Here is a 20498-nt window from a genome sequence, read left to right on the forward strand (position 1 = left end):
TAAAGAAGAACCGACATAACTATCTCAAATTCCTACTGTAATAATAATAATAATAATAATAATGATAATAATAATAATAATAATAATAATAATAATAATATTTACATGGAATTAAAAATAACGCTTCTGAAAATTAGACGTAGGCCTATACAGTATAAGAAAATGTGTGCAATATAATTGTTATTGTTTACGTAGGATTATCTGAAATATTTTTATAAACAACTTATTTGAACTCCTAATTACTATCCAGGAACCTTAATGAACAAGATTTGAGCTAATTTTATAAAAATCAAAAAACATTGCCCTTGATAATATATAACACGGTAATAGTAGTAGTAGTAGTAGTAGTAGTAGTAGTAGTAGTAGTAGTAGTAGTAGTAGTAGTAGTAGTAGTAATAATAATAATAATAATAATAATAATAATACATATTATTATTCAAATAAAATAATCTGTTTTACTAAAGAATGAGGCTTTTATAGAATAATTATATAAAATACATATTATCAATAAATAATACAACATTATTATTTGACATTTTAATAATAATAATAATAATAATAGTGCACTTAACAATAGCTAATAAAATATTAAAGTTATTAGTAGGGCTACACATAAATTTAGAAATCAATCGGTATTTGTTAAGACAAGGTTACGGGTGTCATGAAAATCAAACTTGTGTGAAACTTAAAAAAAACTGTTGTTGTTTAAACATTGTTCAAGTTTTTATAGTTCTCTTTGGATCCATTAGGAATACATAAATCACGTCATTTTGACACCAAACGAATACGTCCAACTATAAATATTGCGAAATAACGAAAAAGTTTTAAACATCATAAATAATAATAATAATAATAATAATAATAATAATAATAATAATAATAATAATAATAATAATAATAATAGGTATTCTAACAGAAGATAGCATTATATAAATTAAGTAACAAATTCTGGAATTCATGTCATGTACTGGTACAGTTAAGCACTCAAGCACAATGGTCGATAAGAATATTGTGAATGGTTAATGTAAAAGAATTAAACAGATCTTGTAAATATGTGTTAAGATTCTTAACTCAATAGCGTATTATGACTTGTGATTGGCCAAACGGTCACGAGTTCTGTGTTCTGCTTAGTGCATAGCTGCCCCTGGACTGTCACACGGTATGAGCTCAGCGAAATATTTAACTTGTACCAAAAGACCTCCGATGGAACAGAACTAGCTAATTACTAAAGTAAACGATTACGTCACTAATATCAAGACTGGCTGATATTACGCAACTGTTTGGTGCCGAGTGCCCCCTGAACGCTCAGCATGGTAAAACGAGGGCTAAGAAACAATCTCCTTTGCTTTATGCATTCTCGACATGTGTTGTTGACGTAATTTACATAATATCGAGCAGTGGAGACCGCTCTCCTATTGCAAACAAATAAAGCAGTTGATAACCATAGCAACGTAGGCATTTGTAGCAACAAAAGCTATCGTGAATTGGTGTATAAATTGTGGCGTTATACATAATCCCCTCATAATTTCGCTATTTTAACACAGAAACGCCCAAACGTTAGGTGTTACAATGACATTTCCAAGCGCAAAATGATGACACTGGAGTGTTTCTCAGTATATATCGTCATCGGATGACATCATCATATGCAGCTTGTAGGTTGCGCCAATGCCAGTTAGCTAATAAAGCTTCATCCTTCATTTGTCATTGGCGGAAATAACTTTTTCCCCCTACTTGTTACTTGCAATATTTCTCAGTAATTTAATTATGGCATTTTGATAAACACGGATGAAATTTTCAGGAGTGACAATTTTCCTATTAGAGTGTCAAAAGCAGATTTGGATCATATAGGCCAATGTTGAACAGAGAATAGGTAGACTTACATTCATTATACATATAATAGACATTGCTGCAGTACAATGAGCTGCCCGGTCTACAAAAAGGTTGGGCAATTTGTCGCCATTTTAAACTAATAGTACATTAGTTTAACGACACAAACTCTTTAAATTTAAACTCTAAACCGAGGAACAATTATACAATTCGACCGGAAGCACTGAGTTGTATAGTACGAAAGTTTTCGAACCCGAATTTTATTTATTCAGATTCACTATGATACGGCATACGCAAAAAATAATATTCACAGTTTTAATAGGTTTGTTCCTGCAGCGAGTTTATGATGATTTGAAAACACTTCCAACCTCAACTAATGCGCATGATCAGCTTTCAAGAACGCTCATGTACTGTAATAGTAATATGCGTTACAAGAGCGGTATGTTGAAGCTTTCATGTTCGAGGAAAAGTTTGAAAAAGCGAAATGTAGTTGAGCTTTTTTAATTTCCGAGAATTGAAAGAAAACATACCGCTCGTGTATCGTACATTATTTTGTGCGAAGATCGTTTATTACATACCTGAAAGAGGAATTTCTAATTAGTTGCAATGAAATCTCCATCTTGGTTTCTGTTCAATGACGGCAAATTTGCAAAACAAAAATATCTATCTTCAACATTGTTGCTTTAAAATGTTTTCTGTGTTTACTATACTCCAGCAGGCCGTGATATACGTTTGTCTTTTTTTTTCCCCCAGTCTATGATGAGTCTGGAATCTTGTTGATTTTTTCACGGCTTCCTTAATGTTACTTGCATCACGAATTCAGTAACTTTAGTGGAGTTGAAGAGTTTACTTAATTTTTGCATATATTAAAAAACAATAATTAACAGTGCAATTTAGGTGAAATTGCAGTGGTAAGTTTCCAATTTATAATTATTACTACATTGAACGTCTCTAAAAATAATATGTTAAAAGCCTACAGCAGTAAAATCAATATGCCACTTAAGCGGTAAGAAGAGGAAAATTGTTATGTGTGTTAGGTTGGGAATACTGAATGTGGAATTTTAGACTTACCGCGGATTGGTTTTGTGGGGAAACCAAGCAAATACGCACGATCTCGCACAAAATAAATAATTTATTAATTCTCGTATATTGAAGATGTAATTAAATTTCGCAGTATAATTTAACAACCAAATAAAGATAAGCATGGAAACATAAAATTTAATATTAATGCAAAAAGTACGTGTATGCCATTCCAGTGGATAAAAGTAAAGCATAACTATCTTAATGCGCATGCGTCACTGTGGTTTTAGATTGGTTTGCACTTGATCCGCAATTTTTTCTGACCGTCAGGAAATGGTTTGGTGACGGTTTGATTTGCTGCAGGAAAGTCTGACTTTAATCAGCAAGTACAAAAATAGACTTTGAAGTTATTGCTGCACGAACAGTAAAATCGATGTGCGCATGCTCATGACGATTCGAAACGCTGGAAACTGTTGCAGGAACAATGGACCCAGTTATTGAGAGTTCGATATTTTCCAATTATCAGTGGGATATCCTATGTCAGTGGTCGTCAGCACTCGCTGAAATGTGCAAAGGTAAGCGGTGCCGTCCCGTGTGCACCGTCGTGCAGCAGGAAGAGGTAGAGAGCATACCCGCTAGCAGCTACGAGTGCACCATGGTGCACTGTGTTTTCCGCGTGTAAAAGACGCTAGCCCCAGAGTGCTCTGTGCTGACGACTCCTGTCCTATGTCTTACAAACAAGTCGAGTGCCATTCTTACTCATAGTCACGCGGTCCCATCGCATGTCTGTAGCCTATACTTTAGAGGCCGAAGAGCTAAAAATGTAGATCAAGGTTAACCAGGCTATAGCCACTATAGTCCATTCACAACATCTATAGAGTGAACATAAACACAGCTGAGCAATATGCTACAAGCGTAGTTCACGATCTGGCGCCACAAACGTATGAATTTGTCATGGAATAATGTTTTAATTGGGTTGGCGCTGTATAAACTACTAGTTTATTTAACGCCTGTGAAATTGGTGATAGCGGGATGTTATTTAGCGAGATGAGGCCATGGAACTACCTGACATTCGCCTTCATTCCGGATGAGCAGGCAATCGCGCTAACGCCTGAGTACTTCGTTGGGTTCACCGAGTTATAGGCCTACTATGCATGGATGAGTTACGAGAAATGTAACTGTTGTAATTGTTTTGATAAACTAAAAATAATAATCTTTAATAATTTGTAATTCACACAAAACAATCAAAACTCGACCATTCTTGTGCACTACCACTTTGTTATCACTGTTCTTTGCTTGTGGTTAGAGTAATCATAAGAGAACGAGAGATCGTAAAGAAATAAAGTAAATCCATCGTCACAGCGAAATAACACGTTCATTTGTCTAGGCAATGTCGCATTATTGAAAGTATATGATAATAATAATTGTAGACCGACCTTATTGAGCTTCACTGTCTGTTCAGAGTTTTGTGTTCATGGCTATACATAGTGTATGAAGATTGAAGAATCACTGAGTGGTTGAACTAACGCGTTCGGCAGGTGCTACACAACTCTGTGTGATGGACAATAAAAGTCACACTTCCAGTACCCTCTTACCCCTCATCCTACTACAAGAGAGGCTATTTCCAACCCTAACTTTCTCTGAACACTAGGGTACCTGACGCTTTCACAAACAATACGAGTACAAACTGTGACTTGTCCAGGTAACATCGTAAAAAGGTAAAGGGGGCAGGGAAGGATCTGGGAGACCTGGCGACTAACTTTTCAGTTTTATCTTACTTAATTTTTTGTTGCGTATAGACACATAAACTTTGTTAATTTGTTGTGAATACATCTTTGTTCGAGATACAATTAAGAAAAAGTATCACATTTTAGCGTAACACGAAGTTAAAAAAATCTCCACTAGATGTTGCATAGGCTATGTTAAAGCGTATTTGTGCTGGCATCTGTCGAGTGTTGCGTAATCTATACACTTGCAAGTGAATAAACGACGAACTGCAACTACAGAGAACAAGAACAGGATCATGCGCATAATAATAATAATAATAATAATAATAATAATAATAATAATAATAATAATAATAATAATAATCTATTTCATGTACATGTATTGGGAATATCTTTGGGTACCGATATGTAAAATAACGTAATAAACAGTGTATATGTTAATCATTCATATGTCACTTACAAAAGCAAATCTCGATCATATTCTTAATACAGTATATCAAAAATCAAATATGACAAAATATTAAATAAAAACATATGTCAAATGATAAACAAAACCAATAAAATACAAAACAATAAAGTAAAGACGTGTTCATTGAGTCCCCTGCCACATTTTAATTGAATATTAGGAAAGAGCATGCGAATAACAACAACAACAATAATAATAATAATAATAATAATAATAATAATAATAATAATAATAATAATGTCTAAATAAAAGTTCAAAATATTCCCTACCATATAAAATATTCTATGGCATATTAACTAAGAATGTCAAATTGTCAAACACAATTTAAAATATAATATAATATAATATAATATAATATAATATAATATAATATAATATAATATGATATGATATGATATATAATATAATATAATATAATATAATATAATATAATATATATTCATGTTCAAATTACATTGTACTACTGTTCTTAGTTTCGAAATGTTGGTTAACGAGGGACATAATATATGATCTCTTGAATAAACTCATGTTTTACACATTCATTGTTATTTTTGTGCTATATGGAAGGAATTTTAAAGATGACCATGGCATCTTAGGAACAGACGAGCATGAAGAACTTCATTTTATTTCTGTACCGGAACTTAAATGTCTTTCATAGAAATTAGCGGTTAGCTTACGTGCTATTATTTCCTTGCTGACCTTGAACAAATAAGCGCTTTGCTATTCACAGCATTATCACAAGTTTCCGTTAATGTGATATAAGTAGTGCCTACTAAGCATTACACACAAGATTCGCAGTCATTTAATCAAGATTTATAAATACTGACAATGACGCAGTGATTCACCAAAACAGTTTATGTATGAAAATAGTCCTCAAGTGTAGAGAGAATTTTTGAATAAAATCGAGAATCCACGATTCCATTCCTGTGACAGTGTGGACGATACGGGTAGAGAATGAAACGTGAAAACTTTCAAGAAGAAAGAGATCTTGCTGATAGTGATGATGATGATGATGATGATGATGATAAGTCACATTTTAAATTCGTTTATTTAACAAAGATGTCGAGAGTTCAGAATGACAAGGTTCTATCTAGTGTTAGTAAATTTTATGCTCAACCATGCCGAAATGTAGTAACTATACACCTGGTAGCAGTCCTTTAATGGACCTCATTAAAGTACACCTATTCATTAAAGTTCATGTTTTCCACCAATCAGAAAGCAATATGAAAGCGCAAGTATCAATTATTCTCGGATATGCAATCGAAAGACAACTAGCGAAACGTCACGGAGGCTGGAAATCCAATAGCTGTCGCAGAAGGTTATGTTCTGTTACTATAATAATTAGCGTTAATTGTACAGTAAATAATATTCAAATAAATTCAATTTGTCATCTCGTTTTTCAATGTCTAAATCAATTTCCAGGTTATATCAAGATTAATGTTCATTTTACTCTCTAGATTATATCAAGGTCAATGATATTTGTTCCTCGGAAAAAATCAATACTTTCGCGTCTGCGCACATCTCACAGTTTACGAGGTATTGCACAAGGTCAGTTCCGCTCCTCGTCAGATAAGAATAACATGAATACTTACGAATAATTTCAAGTTAGAAATATGGTCGAGCATAAAAAGTCGTGTGAAATTTGACTGTAATGGTAATTAAGACGCTTGTATGAAAATTATGAAATTCGCTTGCGCTCGTTTCATAAACATACTCGCGTCTTAATTACTACCATTATAGGCTCGTTGCATAATGTACTATTAATTTTTAAACACTGGCATACAAATTGCTATATATATTACAAGAAATAATTTTTCATGTTGTAGCCTTACTCATTTGATTGTTTATTTTATCCGATTGTTTTAATCCAACACTATGTATGAAGCTATGACTCATAACCACTTTTTGCTTTAAAATGACCATGCATGTTTTAAATTACTTAATATATGTTTTATCACTGTACTACTTTCACCTATGTTCAGTTGTATTTGTCAGCTAACTATATTACCTGAAGATGACATATGAAAAGTCGAAAATATTCGTGATACTTAATATAATACTTTAATTGATGTAACAGAATTTATTTCTGCCTTCATACTTAGATAAGTGATAGACTGAAAATTGTACAAAACTTTATATTACAATTTGAACTTATCTGAATCTCCAACATGACATTTAAATTTATAGATAATTGAAGTTATGTTGTAATGAATGGATGCACTTGTATTTTCCTGCGATTAATCGGCATTCGTCTGTAGGCTACATTGGCACTGCTTCACTCTTTGACTCGCAGCTGGGTCACAATAAATTATCATCTCGCTTGTATGGCCCACGGAACTGAGTTTCCTCATTCGTGATATGGGGAGAAGCGGCTCACGGAAAATAGTGCATTGGACTTGAAGGTCTAACAGTTTCAAGATGAGTGAATTGTTCTGAGGCTCGATTGGCACTCCATACAGTAACAGCTGAAGGTAGTCACACTTCCGGCAGATGCCCTTGGCTGTGGGTGTGACGCGAGCTTTGCGAATGTATACATTTCGCACGAACAGTGCAAGCGTTGACTCAGCATCCCGGGACGTTGTTTTGACTGAGGTGAACTTCATGGACAGGTGAGGTAATACGCTGCGGCCCACACACCAGTTTTAAATCGCAGATGTATGTGACTGGAAATTTGTGTCCATTATAAGAAGATTAAAGCTACACAATCTGCCTAACGCTTGCTCAGACTGAATTTTATAACGATATACTTTAACGTGTACTTTGTTCGAGAAAAGATATCAACATTTAGTGGAATCCATCTATATGCGCCTATTCCATGGAAATATGAAGTCGTAATAATAATAATAATAATAATAATAATAATAATAATAATAATAATAATAATAATAATACTGGCTTTTAAGGAACCCGGAGGGTCATTGCCGCCTTCACATAAGCCCGCCATTGGTCCAATAATAATAATAATAATCATCATCATCATCATCACCATCATGGTATAGGCTCCCTGGCCGATTCCGGTTCTGCTTTCCACCGCCTTCTTGGTCTATCCCGGGTTCTCTTCCCAGCAGAGATATATTTCAAGACGCTTTTACGGATACGATTTTCTACTATGTGTTCTATCCATCTCGTTTTATATCCTTTAATTCAGTAGTGTCAGAGTTGTAAGCTCCGAAACCGGTTGTGATGCTAGAGACGTCCAGTCGGAGCGTGAACTTGCTTATGTCTGTGGAAGCACCGGAGCACGCAACGAGTTATAGTGGAGCGCTCCGCTCCGTTTAGGCTGTGTCTGACAACGCTGCTTTAATTTGATCAAGAAGAAGTGTAAAGGCTGGTTCACAATGAACTGGGAACGGAAACGAGAACGAGAATGGAAATATTGTTAAAATAAATGTATTTAAATGTGAGCATTCACAATTAACGAGAAGCTTACCGGAGCCCGGGAACGGTAACGTGAAAATTAATTGTGAATGCTCACATTTAAATACATTTATTTTAAGAATATATTCATTATCGTTCTCGTTTCCGTTCCCAATTTATTATGGACCAGCCTTAACTTGTAATTATTTTCTCACATCTTCACTTAGGCCTATATGATCTCTCAAAAATTTCCAAATCAGATGCTTTTATTCTGCTTCTTTCCTTTTCACTCTAAGATCCATAATTCACTCCCGTATAAAAGTGTTGACATCGCCATTGTCTTATGTCATTTTAATTGTTTATCTTTTCTGCTTTTACACCCCAATACTCTTAGTATTATACCACACATATTCTGATTTGTGCGTCCTTACCAGTCATAACTCATAATTATAAAACATCATTTCTTAGGTACTTGAAATGTGCTTCCTACTTCAATTTTATTCAACAATCATTGTTGTTGAACTATGGTATATTAATTTACCAATTACAATGTTCTGGTAAAATGTGTGACCGGTTTCACATACGTTTGTTAGATTTTACTTCGCCAACAATAAATTTAACGAGTGTTAATTTTTAACGTCACGTTAAAATAAGAACCGTTACATTATTATCAGTCAACAAACAAGATTATTATCAGTCTGCAAACAACTGACGACGATTCCTTCGTTCATGCGTAGAATATTTGGCCTACGAAGATCATTCATATTTTACACAAGCAAAGTTTATGATAAAAAATGACCTGATTTTCCAATCATACTAAGGATCGTGTGCATATCAAATTATCATAGAAATAAGTGCTTCATGTTTGGTAGGAATATCATTGTAAAAAATTAGCATTAAGTTATAGAAGTATTGAAAGTGAAGGAGATAGAATTTGAAACCCGACGAAAAAGCATTGTTCTTGTTTAGTCCACTGTCCGAAAACAGTTTTGAACCTCATAAGTGACATCAATAAGGATCACTCATGAGGCAACTAAGATAGGAGGTAGTGGGGTAGGGTGGCCAGTTCCTTTCCACCTCCATTTCATACATCGCTGACTAGTAACATGTTCAACTAATCAGACTTCAGATATAGGCCCATACAAACAATTGTTCTTCCTCTGACACTTATCGTCAAGTGAGATGTACTGCCTGATAATAGATGTACAGATACGGAAATAAAATTTGGAGTTCCCTTATTGTGTGTCGCTTACAACACACTGCGCATGTGCAATAAACAAGAGCCCCTGTATATATATGTTACTTGTGGACAGTCGTGCGAAATTGTTGCCTACATACAGGTGGACTCTCATCAAGACTCGCTCCAAATTTTAATTCCGTATCTGTACCTACACATCAGCCAGAACCTCAGTCAGAGAGAGAGAAAACATTAATTAATTTAATTGGAGAGAAAAAAAAGTTATTTCCTTGCCCGCGACCGAGTGGTTTCCACCTTGGCGGCTCGGGCTCGACCCTAATCTGGTTTATCAAGGAATTTGTAGTGGACAAAGCGGGCTCTAAGATCTTTTTCTGGACTTTTCCGTTTCCCTTCATTATTATCATTTCACCAACTCTCCACAATCACCCTCACTCTGTGAGGCCTCGAGCCAAGCATCTATAACAAACAAAAAGCGGCTGGAAGTTGTACACACTCGTGTCTAATAAATAGTGTTATGTCTCGTGACTAGAATATTGTACGAAATAGAAACATAAAAATTTAAGATTTATCCTTCGAAGAGATGGAAAAATTCAAATATCTTGAAGCAGCAGTAACACATATAAGTGACACTCGGGAGGAAATTAAACGCAGAGTAAATATGGGAAATGCTTGTTATTATTCGGTTGAGAAGATTTTGTCATCTAGTCTGCTGTCAAAAAATCTGAAAGTTAGAATTTATAAAACAGTTATATTACCGGTTGTTCTTTATGGTTGTGAAACTTGGACTCTCACTTTGAGAGAGAACAGAGAATAAAGGTGTTTGAGAATAAGATTCTTAGGAAAATATTTGGGACTAAGAGGGATGAAGTTACAGGAGAATGGAGAAAGTTACACAACGCAGAACTACACTCATTGTATTCTTCACCTGACATAATTAGGAACATTAAATCCAGACGTTTGAAATGGGCAGGGCATGTAGCACGTATGAGCGAATCCAGGAATGGAAATAGAATGTTAGTTGGGAGACCGGAGGGAAAAAGACCTTTGGGGAGGCCGAGACGTAGATGGGAGGATAATATTAAAATGGATTTGAGGAAGGTGGGATATGATGATAGAGAGTGGATTAATCTTGCACAGGATAGGGACCGATAGCGGGCTTATGTGAGGGCGGCAATGAACCTGCGGATTCCTTAAAAGCCATTTGCAACTAAGTATTATTAAAGCACGTCATTTAAACAAGACAGTAAACAAACAGATGAAAAAAGCATGAAGCTTGATAACCACATAACCATGAATTGAAGACGTTGAAAAGGGCTTTTATCTGGGTACTCCCATTTCCATTTATCATTCCACCAATACTGTCCACCTTCCCCTCATTCTATCATATTATGTAACAGAATAGTTTAAAAAAATAGCTTGGGGTGAAGTCTTGGGGGTAGTAAAAATAGCTTGGGGTGAAGTCTTGGGGGTAGTACGGTTTCCGATGTTGATGGCAGATGAACTGGGTGGTATTCGTGTACCAATGCTGCCTCAGCCCTGTTAGAGCCAGGCCGCATAGGGTGAGGAGCTTTGGAGCATTATTTTCGGTTTTTCTTAATGTTGTGATGTATTCACTATTACTTCTCTCAGCCTCGCCTTGTTCTTCTGATATATTTACTTCCTAAATTAGTTACTCTCTTGTTTTTCACTGCAAAAGAGCCTTGAAAACTCGACACGTGCGTTTTTAAATCAGATAAGTTATTTGTTTCTATTCTTCCTTCCCTTATCTCTTCTGTGTCTCGCTTAGGTCTTGTTCACGGAAGACAGAGGCGAAATGTAGTATGTAGTAAAAACGTAAGAGTTTGTATGAAAAAAAAACATTTGACGTGACTGAAAAAATTAAGAAAAATACACAGTGGTTTAAGAACAAATATCAACTAGAAAAGTAACTACAGTTCATTTAATAAAACAAACAGGCTCTGTATACATTACTTGAAAAGGACTTTCTATAAATTGTCACATTTGCCAAGAATCAACCAATCAATTGAACTGATAGTTTGAGCACTATTCTTTTCCCCTTCTCCTTTTTCTTCAATTATTAGAGCTTAATTAAAGCTCTTACTGATACAATTGATCGTTTCACCTTTTTCTTGTTCGACCATATAGAAATTATCCCTTTCGGCTTATATTTAAATTACATTTTGTAGGTATGTGAGGAGCTTGGTATCAAAGTTGGGCAACTCCACTTTTGCTTTTTTTTACAGAAGAGGCGAAAAACTAGAACCTTGGAAACCAATGTTACCGTTATATGTAACATTTTTTAAACGTTCTTTTGGGTCATAGAAATATTTTTTCAGTCTCAAAATGTGGTTAAAATTAATATTCAGGTCAACATTTACGTTTAAAAAGTGGAGTTGTCCATCTCTGAAACTAAATCATGGAGCTGTCTGTTTTTGAAACCAAATGAAGCCATATTTAAAGTGGAGTTGTCTGTTTTTGAAACCAAACGAAGCTATATTTAAAGTGAAATTTTCTACTTTTGAATCTAAGTCACTTCTAACTCGGTTTCAAAGCAAACTTACGTAAAACAGTACTTATTAATCCACAAACCGGTTATATAAACAATTAGCAATGTTGAATTCGCGATGCGTGATGGGAAAAGGTGGTATGAATAGTGAAATTGTCTACTTTTGAATCTAAGTCACTTCTAACTCGGTTTCAAAGCAAACTTACGTAAAACAGTACTTTTTCATTCACAAACCGATTATATAAACAATTAGCCATGTTGAATTCGCGATGCGTGATGGGAAAAGGTGGTATGAATAGTGAAATTGTCTACTTTTGAATCTAAGTCACTTCTAACTCGGTTTCAAAGCAAACTTACGTAAAACAGTACTTTTTCATTCACAAACCGATTATATAAACAATTAGCCATGTTGAATTCGCGATGAGTGATGGGAAAAGATGGTATGAATGTGGGCTCCTCATTGGCTACTGAAGGAATTGTCCCAATTTGAAACCAAGTCACAGTGGAGTTGTCTACATTTTGATTCTAAAGTGCAGAATGAAGTGCTATTTTCGCTCTGTTCTGTCCGTTTTTTAACCCAACAGTTCCAGAATCGCATTCAGCACACAATATTCTATGAAAAACAATCAATATCTCGAAATCGCAAAAAAATGTAATTGCCTAACTTTGATACCATGCTCCTCGTGTTTGTCTATTCTGTTAATGACAATTTTGTCTGTAGTCTGTTAACTTTTATTTTAGTTATACATATAGTCCTGATCTTTTCTGATAGTCGAAATTTTGCTATTTATATAAAAAAAATCTCTACAGTATTTTTTATTATATTCTTTCAAGACCCAATTTTCACTTCCATACAAACAGTGCTTATGACCATCTTTTGTGACCAGGTACCAAAATTTCTTCATATTTCCATATATTTACCATTTTTGTGCGTGTGCGCCTGCCTTTATTCTATATTCTATGATAGAAAATTGTGGTCACACTACGATAACTATGTTTTTTTTTTTTTTTTCATTTTTCTATATACTTTTAACACTTATATATCACTGATTAAATTTCCAACTTCTTTACTATGTTAATATTTAGGATTTACCTTAGCTGACTAGTTTCGAAGTCTTGTTCTTCATTGTCCAAAGCCTAATCAGAAGTAAAGAAGTTGGAAATTTCTGCAGTGCTTGGGAAAAGTGACATGTCAATTTTCACAAACCTTTTTTTTTATAATTTATTGACAACTTACACTGGTTTATGTCGATTTGATTTTTTTCTGTATGAATTATTGTAATGGGAGGAATACCTGTGTATTTTTTTCCAAGCGAACAGATGTTCCGTAAGTTGTCAATAAATTATCAAAAAAGGTTTGTGGAAACTGACTTGTGTCACTTTTCCCGAGCACTGCAGATGTAATCAGTGTTGTTTGTTGTTTAGTCAACTGTCCGAAGATAGGTCTGAACCTCATAAGTGATACTAGCGTGGCACCACTTATGAGGCAACTAGGCCAGGAGATATTGGGGTATTGGGGCCAGTTCCTTTCCCCCTACGGTGACTAAAGATCACCGAAAACAATTTGTAAAGCAAGAAAGAAACTAGTTAAAAGTTTGGTAATCTTATGTTACAGAAATGTGTTCTGTCCAGAGTTACAGAAACTTCGTTAGTCTGAAGCCAGCATAGGCAATGCGTAATGTGAAAATCCCGACAATAAATAGCGGATTACATGGGAACCAGGAGACGACGTGACTCACGTGAAACATACCTAGATCGATAGTGCGCACACTGTGAATCTCGACCCCATTATTTTGTCTCATGCTACCACGTTTAAATGTTGACATATTACACATTTTTTACGTAACAAACATACGTAATTCCTCATAAAATTCCGCACGGAATACTGAGCATGTCAGCAATAAACAAACCGTGTAGTTTCTTTTCCCTCTAATGTGTTTTAGTATATATTTACTGTAGCGTGTTAGACCTTCGGTCATATTTGCAGTAAATGATTCATGTTATTGTTTTTCTCTCATTTCTTTAAAAGCATACAATCGTAAAGAAAGAAAGAAAGAGAGAAAACTGAAAACCGAAACTGTGACACAATATTAAGCATGTGACTGATAAACGAGTCAGCAGATAAGGAATATTAACATGGAAAGTCCATATCGCGAGAGGCCGTCAAGGTCTGCAGGTGCTTCCTGCTTGCTTGACCATGGCAGTGCAAGGAGAGGACCAGGTGCGGGTCGGCAGCATCACGCTCCGGCCGTAGCGTATAATGGAGAATTGGTGAAATGGTGAGCTCCAATGCAAGTAGTCATTACTCATTATCTACTACACATTCCAACTGGATTCACTCGGACTTAAGACGCCTAATAATAATAATAATAATAATAATAATAATAATAATAATAATAATAATAATAATAATAATAATAATAATAATAATGTAATAGTTTCCCATATTTAGGTTACAATCTTTCCATTTTTGAAGAATTGGACATATCACAGAAAATTAATAAATACACAAGAGCTATGGGCATTATAAATAGTGTGATGAAACCATCCTTGGTTCAGAAACACAGCCGCATACGTCTCTACAACACATTGGCACGACCGATGCTCAGCTATGGCAGCGAAGCATGGACACTGAGGAAAGCAGATAAAAGCAGAATAACGGCTTGTGAAATGTGATTCATGCGAAGAACAGCGGGCTATACTAAATGGGATCTGAAAAGAAATTGTGAAATTTTAAAGGAACTAAAAACTCAACCAGTTTTAGATTACATTGTTCAATATCAGTTTAATTGGAAACATCATTTGGAAAGAATGAGTAATAGTAGACTTCCAAAGGCAATTTATAATTATGTACCACATGGCCAAAGATCTGTGGGTTGTGATGGCGTGAAAATTTTATATGAGGCCGTAACAGGCCTTGTGCCCTAACACTTGTCAGGCAGAACAAGAAGAAGAAGATAATAATAATAATCATAATAATAATAATAATAATAATAATAGTAATAATAAATAATGTTTCATATGAATATTTCTGGGTTCTTCACAGGTTTCCTGAACCAAAACAGATACTCTTATTCATCCAAATGTTGTAATTAAGACATTCTTCATCTTTCATGTTTCTTTTCTGCATGCTGACCTTTATTCCATTTATCCAAGTAGGTCCTTTCCTTTCTCGTTTCCTTTCTCCAAAAGGTATCCAATGGAAGACTTTTTTGTTTACTGAAGTATCTTCTTTCTGCGGTATGTGTTCATTTACCATCGCAGTTGTGGTTCTTCTACTTTTAATAATAATAATAATAATAATAATAATAATAATAATAATAATAATAATAATAATAATAATAATATTAATAATAATGATAATGATGATGATGTATTAGTTTTTGATGTCATGATCATCTTTCGAGCCCCCCCCCCCTTTTTGTTAGGCGCTTCCGCTTTCTAGAAGTTGCCTCTAATACTTTTTCCTCTCGAGAGAGGGAAGTACAATCAAGCAATTGTGATATTGCTCGAACAGGTGGCCTGTTTCTTGCGGAAGATAAGATTACATACGAAATTATTATGAAGAATTATTGCTAATAATAATAATAATAATAATAATAATAATAATAATAATAATAATAATAATAAGTATACGTAGAAGAAATGTAATAAAATAATAGCACTTTCAGGGTAGGCTGAGTAGAGAGTTCGTGAGAAATGTTTCTGTAGTCATACGAGACTTTCCATATACATATCGACGTATAAACTGAGATAAAGCTTCATTGTTTTTCCAAGCGACAGATAAGCATAAATAGTATTAGAATGTCGCATTTCGGGGAATACAGTGAAGACTAACTATGGGTATGTGTTATGGAGCACACATTCACGTGGAAAATAAGAGGAAAATCATTATACGAAATATCTATCATCATCATCATTGGCATTACGGTCCTTGTAGTTTAGCCTTAGTCTCCCTCAGAACATCCGACCAATCACTCCTGTCTAATGCTCGTGTTCTCCATCTTCTAATATTCCGTTTGCCTAGTCGTCTCCGATGATCAGTCCGGCTTGCTTCTTTGGGTTTCTCAACGTTTAAATTTTTCCGCGATTGGGTTGTCAACCCAAAGCCCAACCCTCAACCTGGAGGGCCAGGGAACCTTCTGTTAGGGTTACCATTCCTTAGCCGAAAAAATCCCGTTTAGGCGCCGGATACTCGCCTTGAGTCTTCCTAAAGAAGACCTACTTGTTTTCTTTTAGTGATGGTCATTCCTGAGATTTCAAAATTCACCTAACGAAATATCTAACGAATTGTAATTTTGTTAACTTTTATTACGCTATTATTAGTCTAAATATCCGTTTATATAAATGTGTTCTAATTTAGACAGGTAAACTAAAATTATATAAAGTAAATGAAAATATCAAAATATGGAAAATAAAAAAATTGTAGTATGCTTTACGCCGATGTTGCTGTGTTAATTGCGTAAGATAACAGTGTTGGATGAGTGTACGAGTAATGAACCCATAAAAATTTGGGCCTAATATGAAAATAGCCATCGTAAAACCTAAAGTTCGGTAAAAAGATAATGATTCATATGAAATATAATAACTTCGGTAAATCATTAGTGGGTTTTTACTTAGAAAATAAAACAAAATAGAGCATTAGGCCTACTTAAAATCTGCTCAAACTATTTTTCCACGATGTTTTTCTTATACAAGACCATAATATGATAAATGAAATGGCAGAAATAGTATATCTTCAGAAACGCTGCAGTGGGATAAATTAATTATTATTCATATAATTACGCCTCCTATAAAAAAAATCTTCAGACAGAAATTTTAAATTCTGAAGGTATATATTCCAATGGAGTACGAGAAGTAACGTACAAAATGTTACAAAAGTTAAACAAAAAATATAATTTACTTTACTGTAAAATAATCGTTACTGGTAAATCCATACAATTATACCTCCTATTGCGAACTTTAGATACAAATTTTAATCTTTACCTATAAATTCGTGATCACTTTGTAAAATTTACATGGCGTTAAAAAATAACGATCAAAATAAGTTTTGTGTACATCAAATTCTAAACTCTTTTTAGAATTCATTTTCGCTTGTACCATGTTAGTAATTTAACGGGCCTTGTATGACTATGAGAAACAGTCTGTCATATAATAATATATTCACACGTATAGTCAATTGTGTACTAGGAGGCGAATATATATTACAAAACATTCTTGCTTTTAGAGGTACTTTTATTAGTTGCTTGCCAAGTGGGTAATATGATTTCAATTTAAATGTGAATTAGTAATACTTTTTAACATTTATATTGATTTTTATTATTGATTGTGATAAATAGTAAAGTAACAGCTTATTAAAAATGATTATAATACATTATACGTGAATTGTGCAAAACTGATTATGACTACTTAAATCGTAGGCATTTTTAAAATGAAATTAGACATCCTATGTCTTGGACTTACAAAGGAATTCCTCTTGTATGCAATACAGAAAATGAAAATTTACCTTCATATTCTAGTGCAAAATAAATGGTTTTATTTATGCATATGTTAAAAAAATAGTTCAAGAAAATATATTATAAACATGAATAACAGGTAACATGAAATATTGCTGTGAGACGCATAAAGCGAGTAACGAGGTGCTTCATCTTCATGACACTGCTTCTTTTTTTTTTTTTTTTCCAAGGGTGGAAACTTACTATTGCTGGTAGCATTCATTCCATATGATTAATTGATCATTCTTACGTAAATACTGTATAGTTACGACCTCCAATGAATCAAATCATTGACCATTGTATCAAATAACATGCAGAAACTAGATCACTTTGCTGTCACAGATGTTACTCCTGGTGAACCATGGGAGGTGGGTCTACGTTGCATCAGAGAAATGATGTTTAATGGCAAAATGATGAGATGCTGGCAGACGAAATTGGAGTACCCATAAAGAAGCTCCCTAAGTATGTCCACTGAACATTTCACTTCGAATTGCCGGAGCTTGAACCCTTATCTCAGACATGAAAAGCTGTTCGGATAACGACACGTGTTCGTTATTTTATTTAATCGATTATTTATCGAGCCTGTGCCATTATCTAGCTTCGTTGGAATTGGTAAAAGCGAGATGACTCCAGGAAATCGCCATGGGATTACCTCACATTCGCTTAATAGTTAAGGCTGGTCCACAATAAACCGGGAACGAGAACCAGAACGAAAACGGCAAGCGAAGAACGTGAACGTGAAGATTTTTATTCACACGGAAACGGCTATGCTTATCGATATGTATGTCAATAACGATATGAAAATTCGATACGTCGATATTACGCATTCTGATGTTATTTGTGTATACTTGACCAATGACATTCTCTCAAGAGTACAAGCCAACCAACACAAACACAACTTCGAACCAATCAACCAACCAACTTCGAAATTTAAGACACGGAATATTTAAGAATTCGTTTTACGTGGTAATCTAGTCATATATTATACTAGTAGAGTCAGAAAGTACCGGAACTTCGGGTGGCAACGCCGTGCTCTATAGGCAACTTCTCTGCCTTGTCCGTGTGGTATGTGACCTACTCTCCAGGCGTATAAACTCAGTGCGGCATGAGAATAGGGAAGACTAACGTAGCCGGAAATCAATCGATGTTTTAGTAGGTTATTTTACGACGCTTTATCAACATTTTAGGTTATTAACGTCTGAATGAGATGAAGGTGATAATGCCGGTGAACTGAGTCCGAGGTCCAGCACCGAAAGTTACCCAGCATTTGCTCATACTGGGTTGAGGGAAAACCCCAGAAAAAAGCCTCAACCAGATAACTTGTCCTGACCGGGAATCGAACCTGGGCCACCTGGTTTCGCGGCCAGACACGTTAACCGTTACTCCACAAGTGTGAACTGAAACCAATCGAAATACAGTCCAGGTCTCAGCTTCGTTTAGTGAAGACGTATAGGTATATGTGGTAAAATGAGCTTGGAAAAGCAGAGAGGTAACATTAAATTTTGTGTTAAACTCGGTAAAACATTTACTGAGACTTTGGCACTCATGCGCCAAGCATATGAAGAAGCAATGTCTCGGAACCGAGTGTATAAGTGGCACAAACACTTCACAAGTGACCGTCTTTCAACGGATCATCCACGTTCAGGAAGAACCAGATCGGCAAGAACAGAAGAAATGATAGCTCAAGTTGCACAAAAACTCAGACGAGACCGCAGACAGTCAATAGACGATTCGGCTACTTTGTTAGCAATTTCGCATGGTTCTGTGCAGTCCATTTTCCACAATGATTTGAATATGCAACGTGTGTGTGTGAGCACGTTGTTCCAAGAAACCTAGCAGATGAGCAGCGGGAACAGCGGCAACTGGTTAGTGGAGACCTGATTGACAGGGTGGATCAGGATCAAACTCTCTTGCACAGAGTGATCACAGGTGACGAGACATGGTGTTTCCTTTACGACCCGCAACCAAAGCGGCAGTCTTCAACATGGAAATCTCCCGGATCACCACGGCAAAAGAGATTCCGTGCCGACCGATCAAAGGGGAAAGTAATGTTTGAAGTGTTCTTCGATATCCAGGGTCTCGTACATTTCCAGTTTATTCCTGAGGGTCGAACTGTCAGTAAGGAGGCGTATGTTGCAATTCTTTGTCGTTTTCGTGATGCAGTTCGACGAAGAAGATCCAACTTGTGGCAAGGACAGCATTGGGTTGTCCATCACGACAATGCCCCAGCACATTGGTCGCTCTTGGTGAGCGAATTCCTAGCCACCATATTCTCCAGATCTTGCTCCAGCAGATTTCTGCTTATTTCCAAAGGTCAAATCCCTACTCAAGAGACGGCGGTTTGCGTCAGAGCACTGATCATTTTGGTCGTGCGGGAAGTGACCAAAAAGGGGCTGCAGGAATGTTTCGAGAACTGGTATGGACGCTGGCAGAAGTATATCACTGCCCAGGAGGCGTACTTTGAAGGCGTTGTTGTGTAAATGGTTATAAGCAGGGAAAGGATTTATATGTAAATACATATTTACTTATAAAGCTAATATAATTTATATTTTGCATTATCTTTATGTTTCACAATGTGTAGGGTTGAAAAATCCTACTTTTATTTTCCATATTTTTCCATATTTTAGAGTTTAGTACATATTTTCGTTAATTTCCATATATTTTCCATATTTCATATAAAACAGTCCATATTATATTAGGTTTAACAATAAAACAAAACAAAATTCCATTAACTTTTAAAAATACATTTCAACAATAGAGATTTAAACACATGTTCAGTAATCCCTTTAACATCAGAGTTATTTGAAAATTAGCAGTCCTATCAACAATGGGAAAGTAAGTTACAAAACTGTATTAATTTAATTTAAAATTTTTAACAGACTTCAGTTGTGCAGCTCAACAG

The 20498-nt window shown here is 35.1% G+C and overlaps 1 protein-coding gene across 4 annotated transcripts in view; it reads left to right on the plus strand.

Annotated features, from left to right (window-relative positions):
- LOC138696731 (uncharacterized) overlaps positions 1-20498 on the plus strand; it is a 46285-nt gene that overhangs the window by 783 nt on the left and 25004 nt on the right. The window contains exon 1 of one of the 4 annotated variants that reach the window (XM_069822078.1): positions 14258-14380. The exons of the other annotated variants lie outside the window; for them this stretch is intronic. The gene's annotated coding sequence lies outside the window, so the exon portion shown is untranslated. Of the gene's footprint in view, positions 1-14257; positions 14381-20498 lie in introns of those variants that run through there. 4 annotated transcript variants of the gene reach the window in all.

This window comes from Periplaneta americana, chromosome 3, assembly GCF_040183065.1.
Source record: "Periplaneta americana isolate PAMFEO1 chromosome 3, P.americana_PAMFEO1_priV1, whole genome shotgun sequence".
NCBI lineage: Eukaryota > Metazoa > Arthropoda > Insecta > Blattodea > Blattidae > Periplaneta > Periplaneta americana.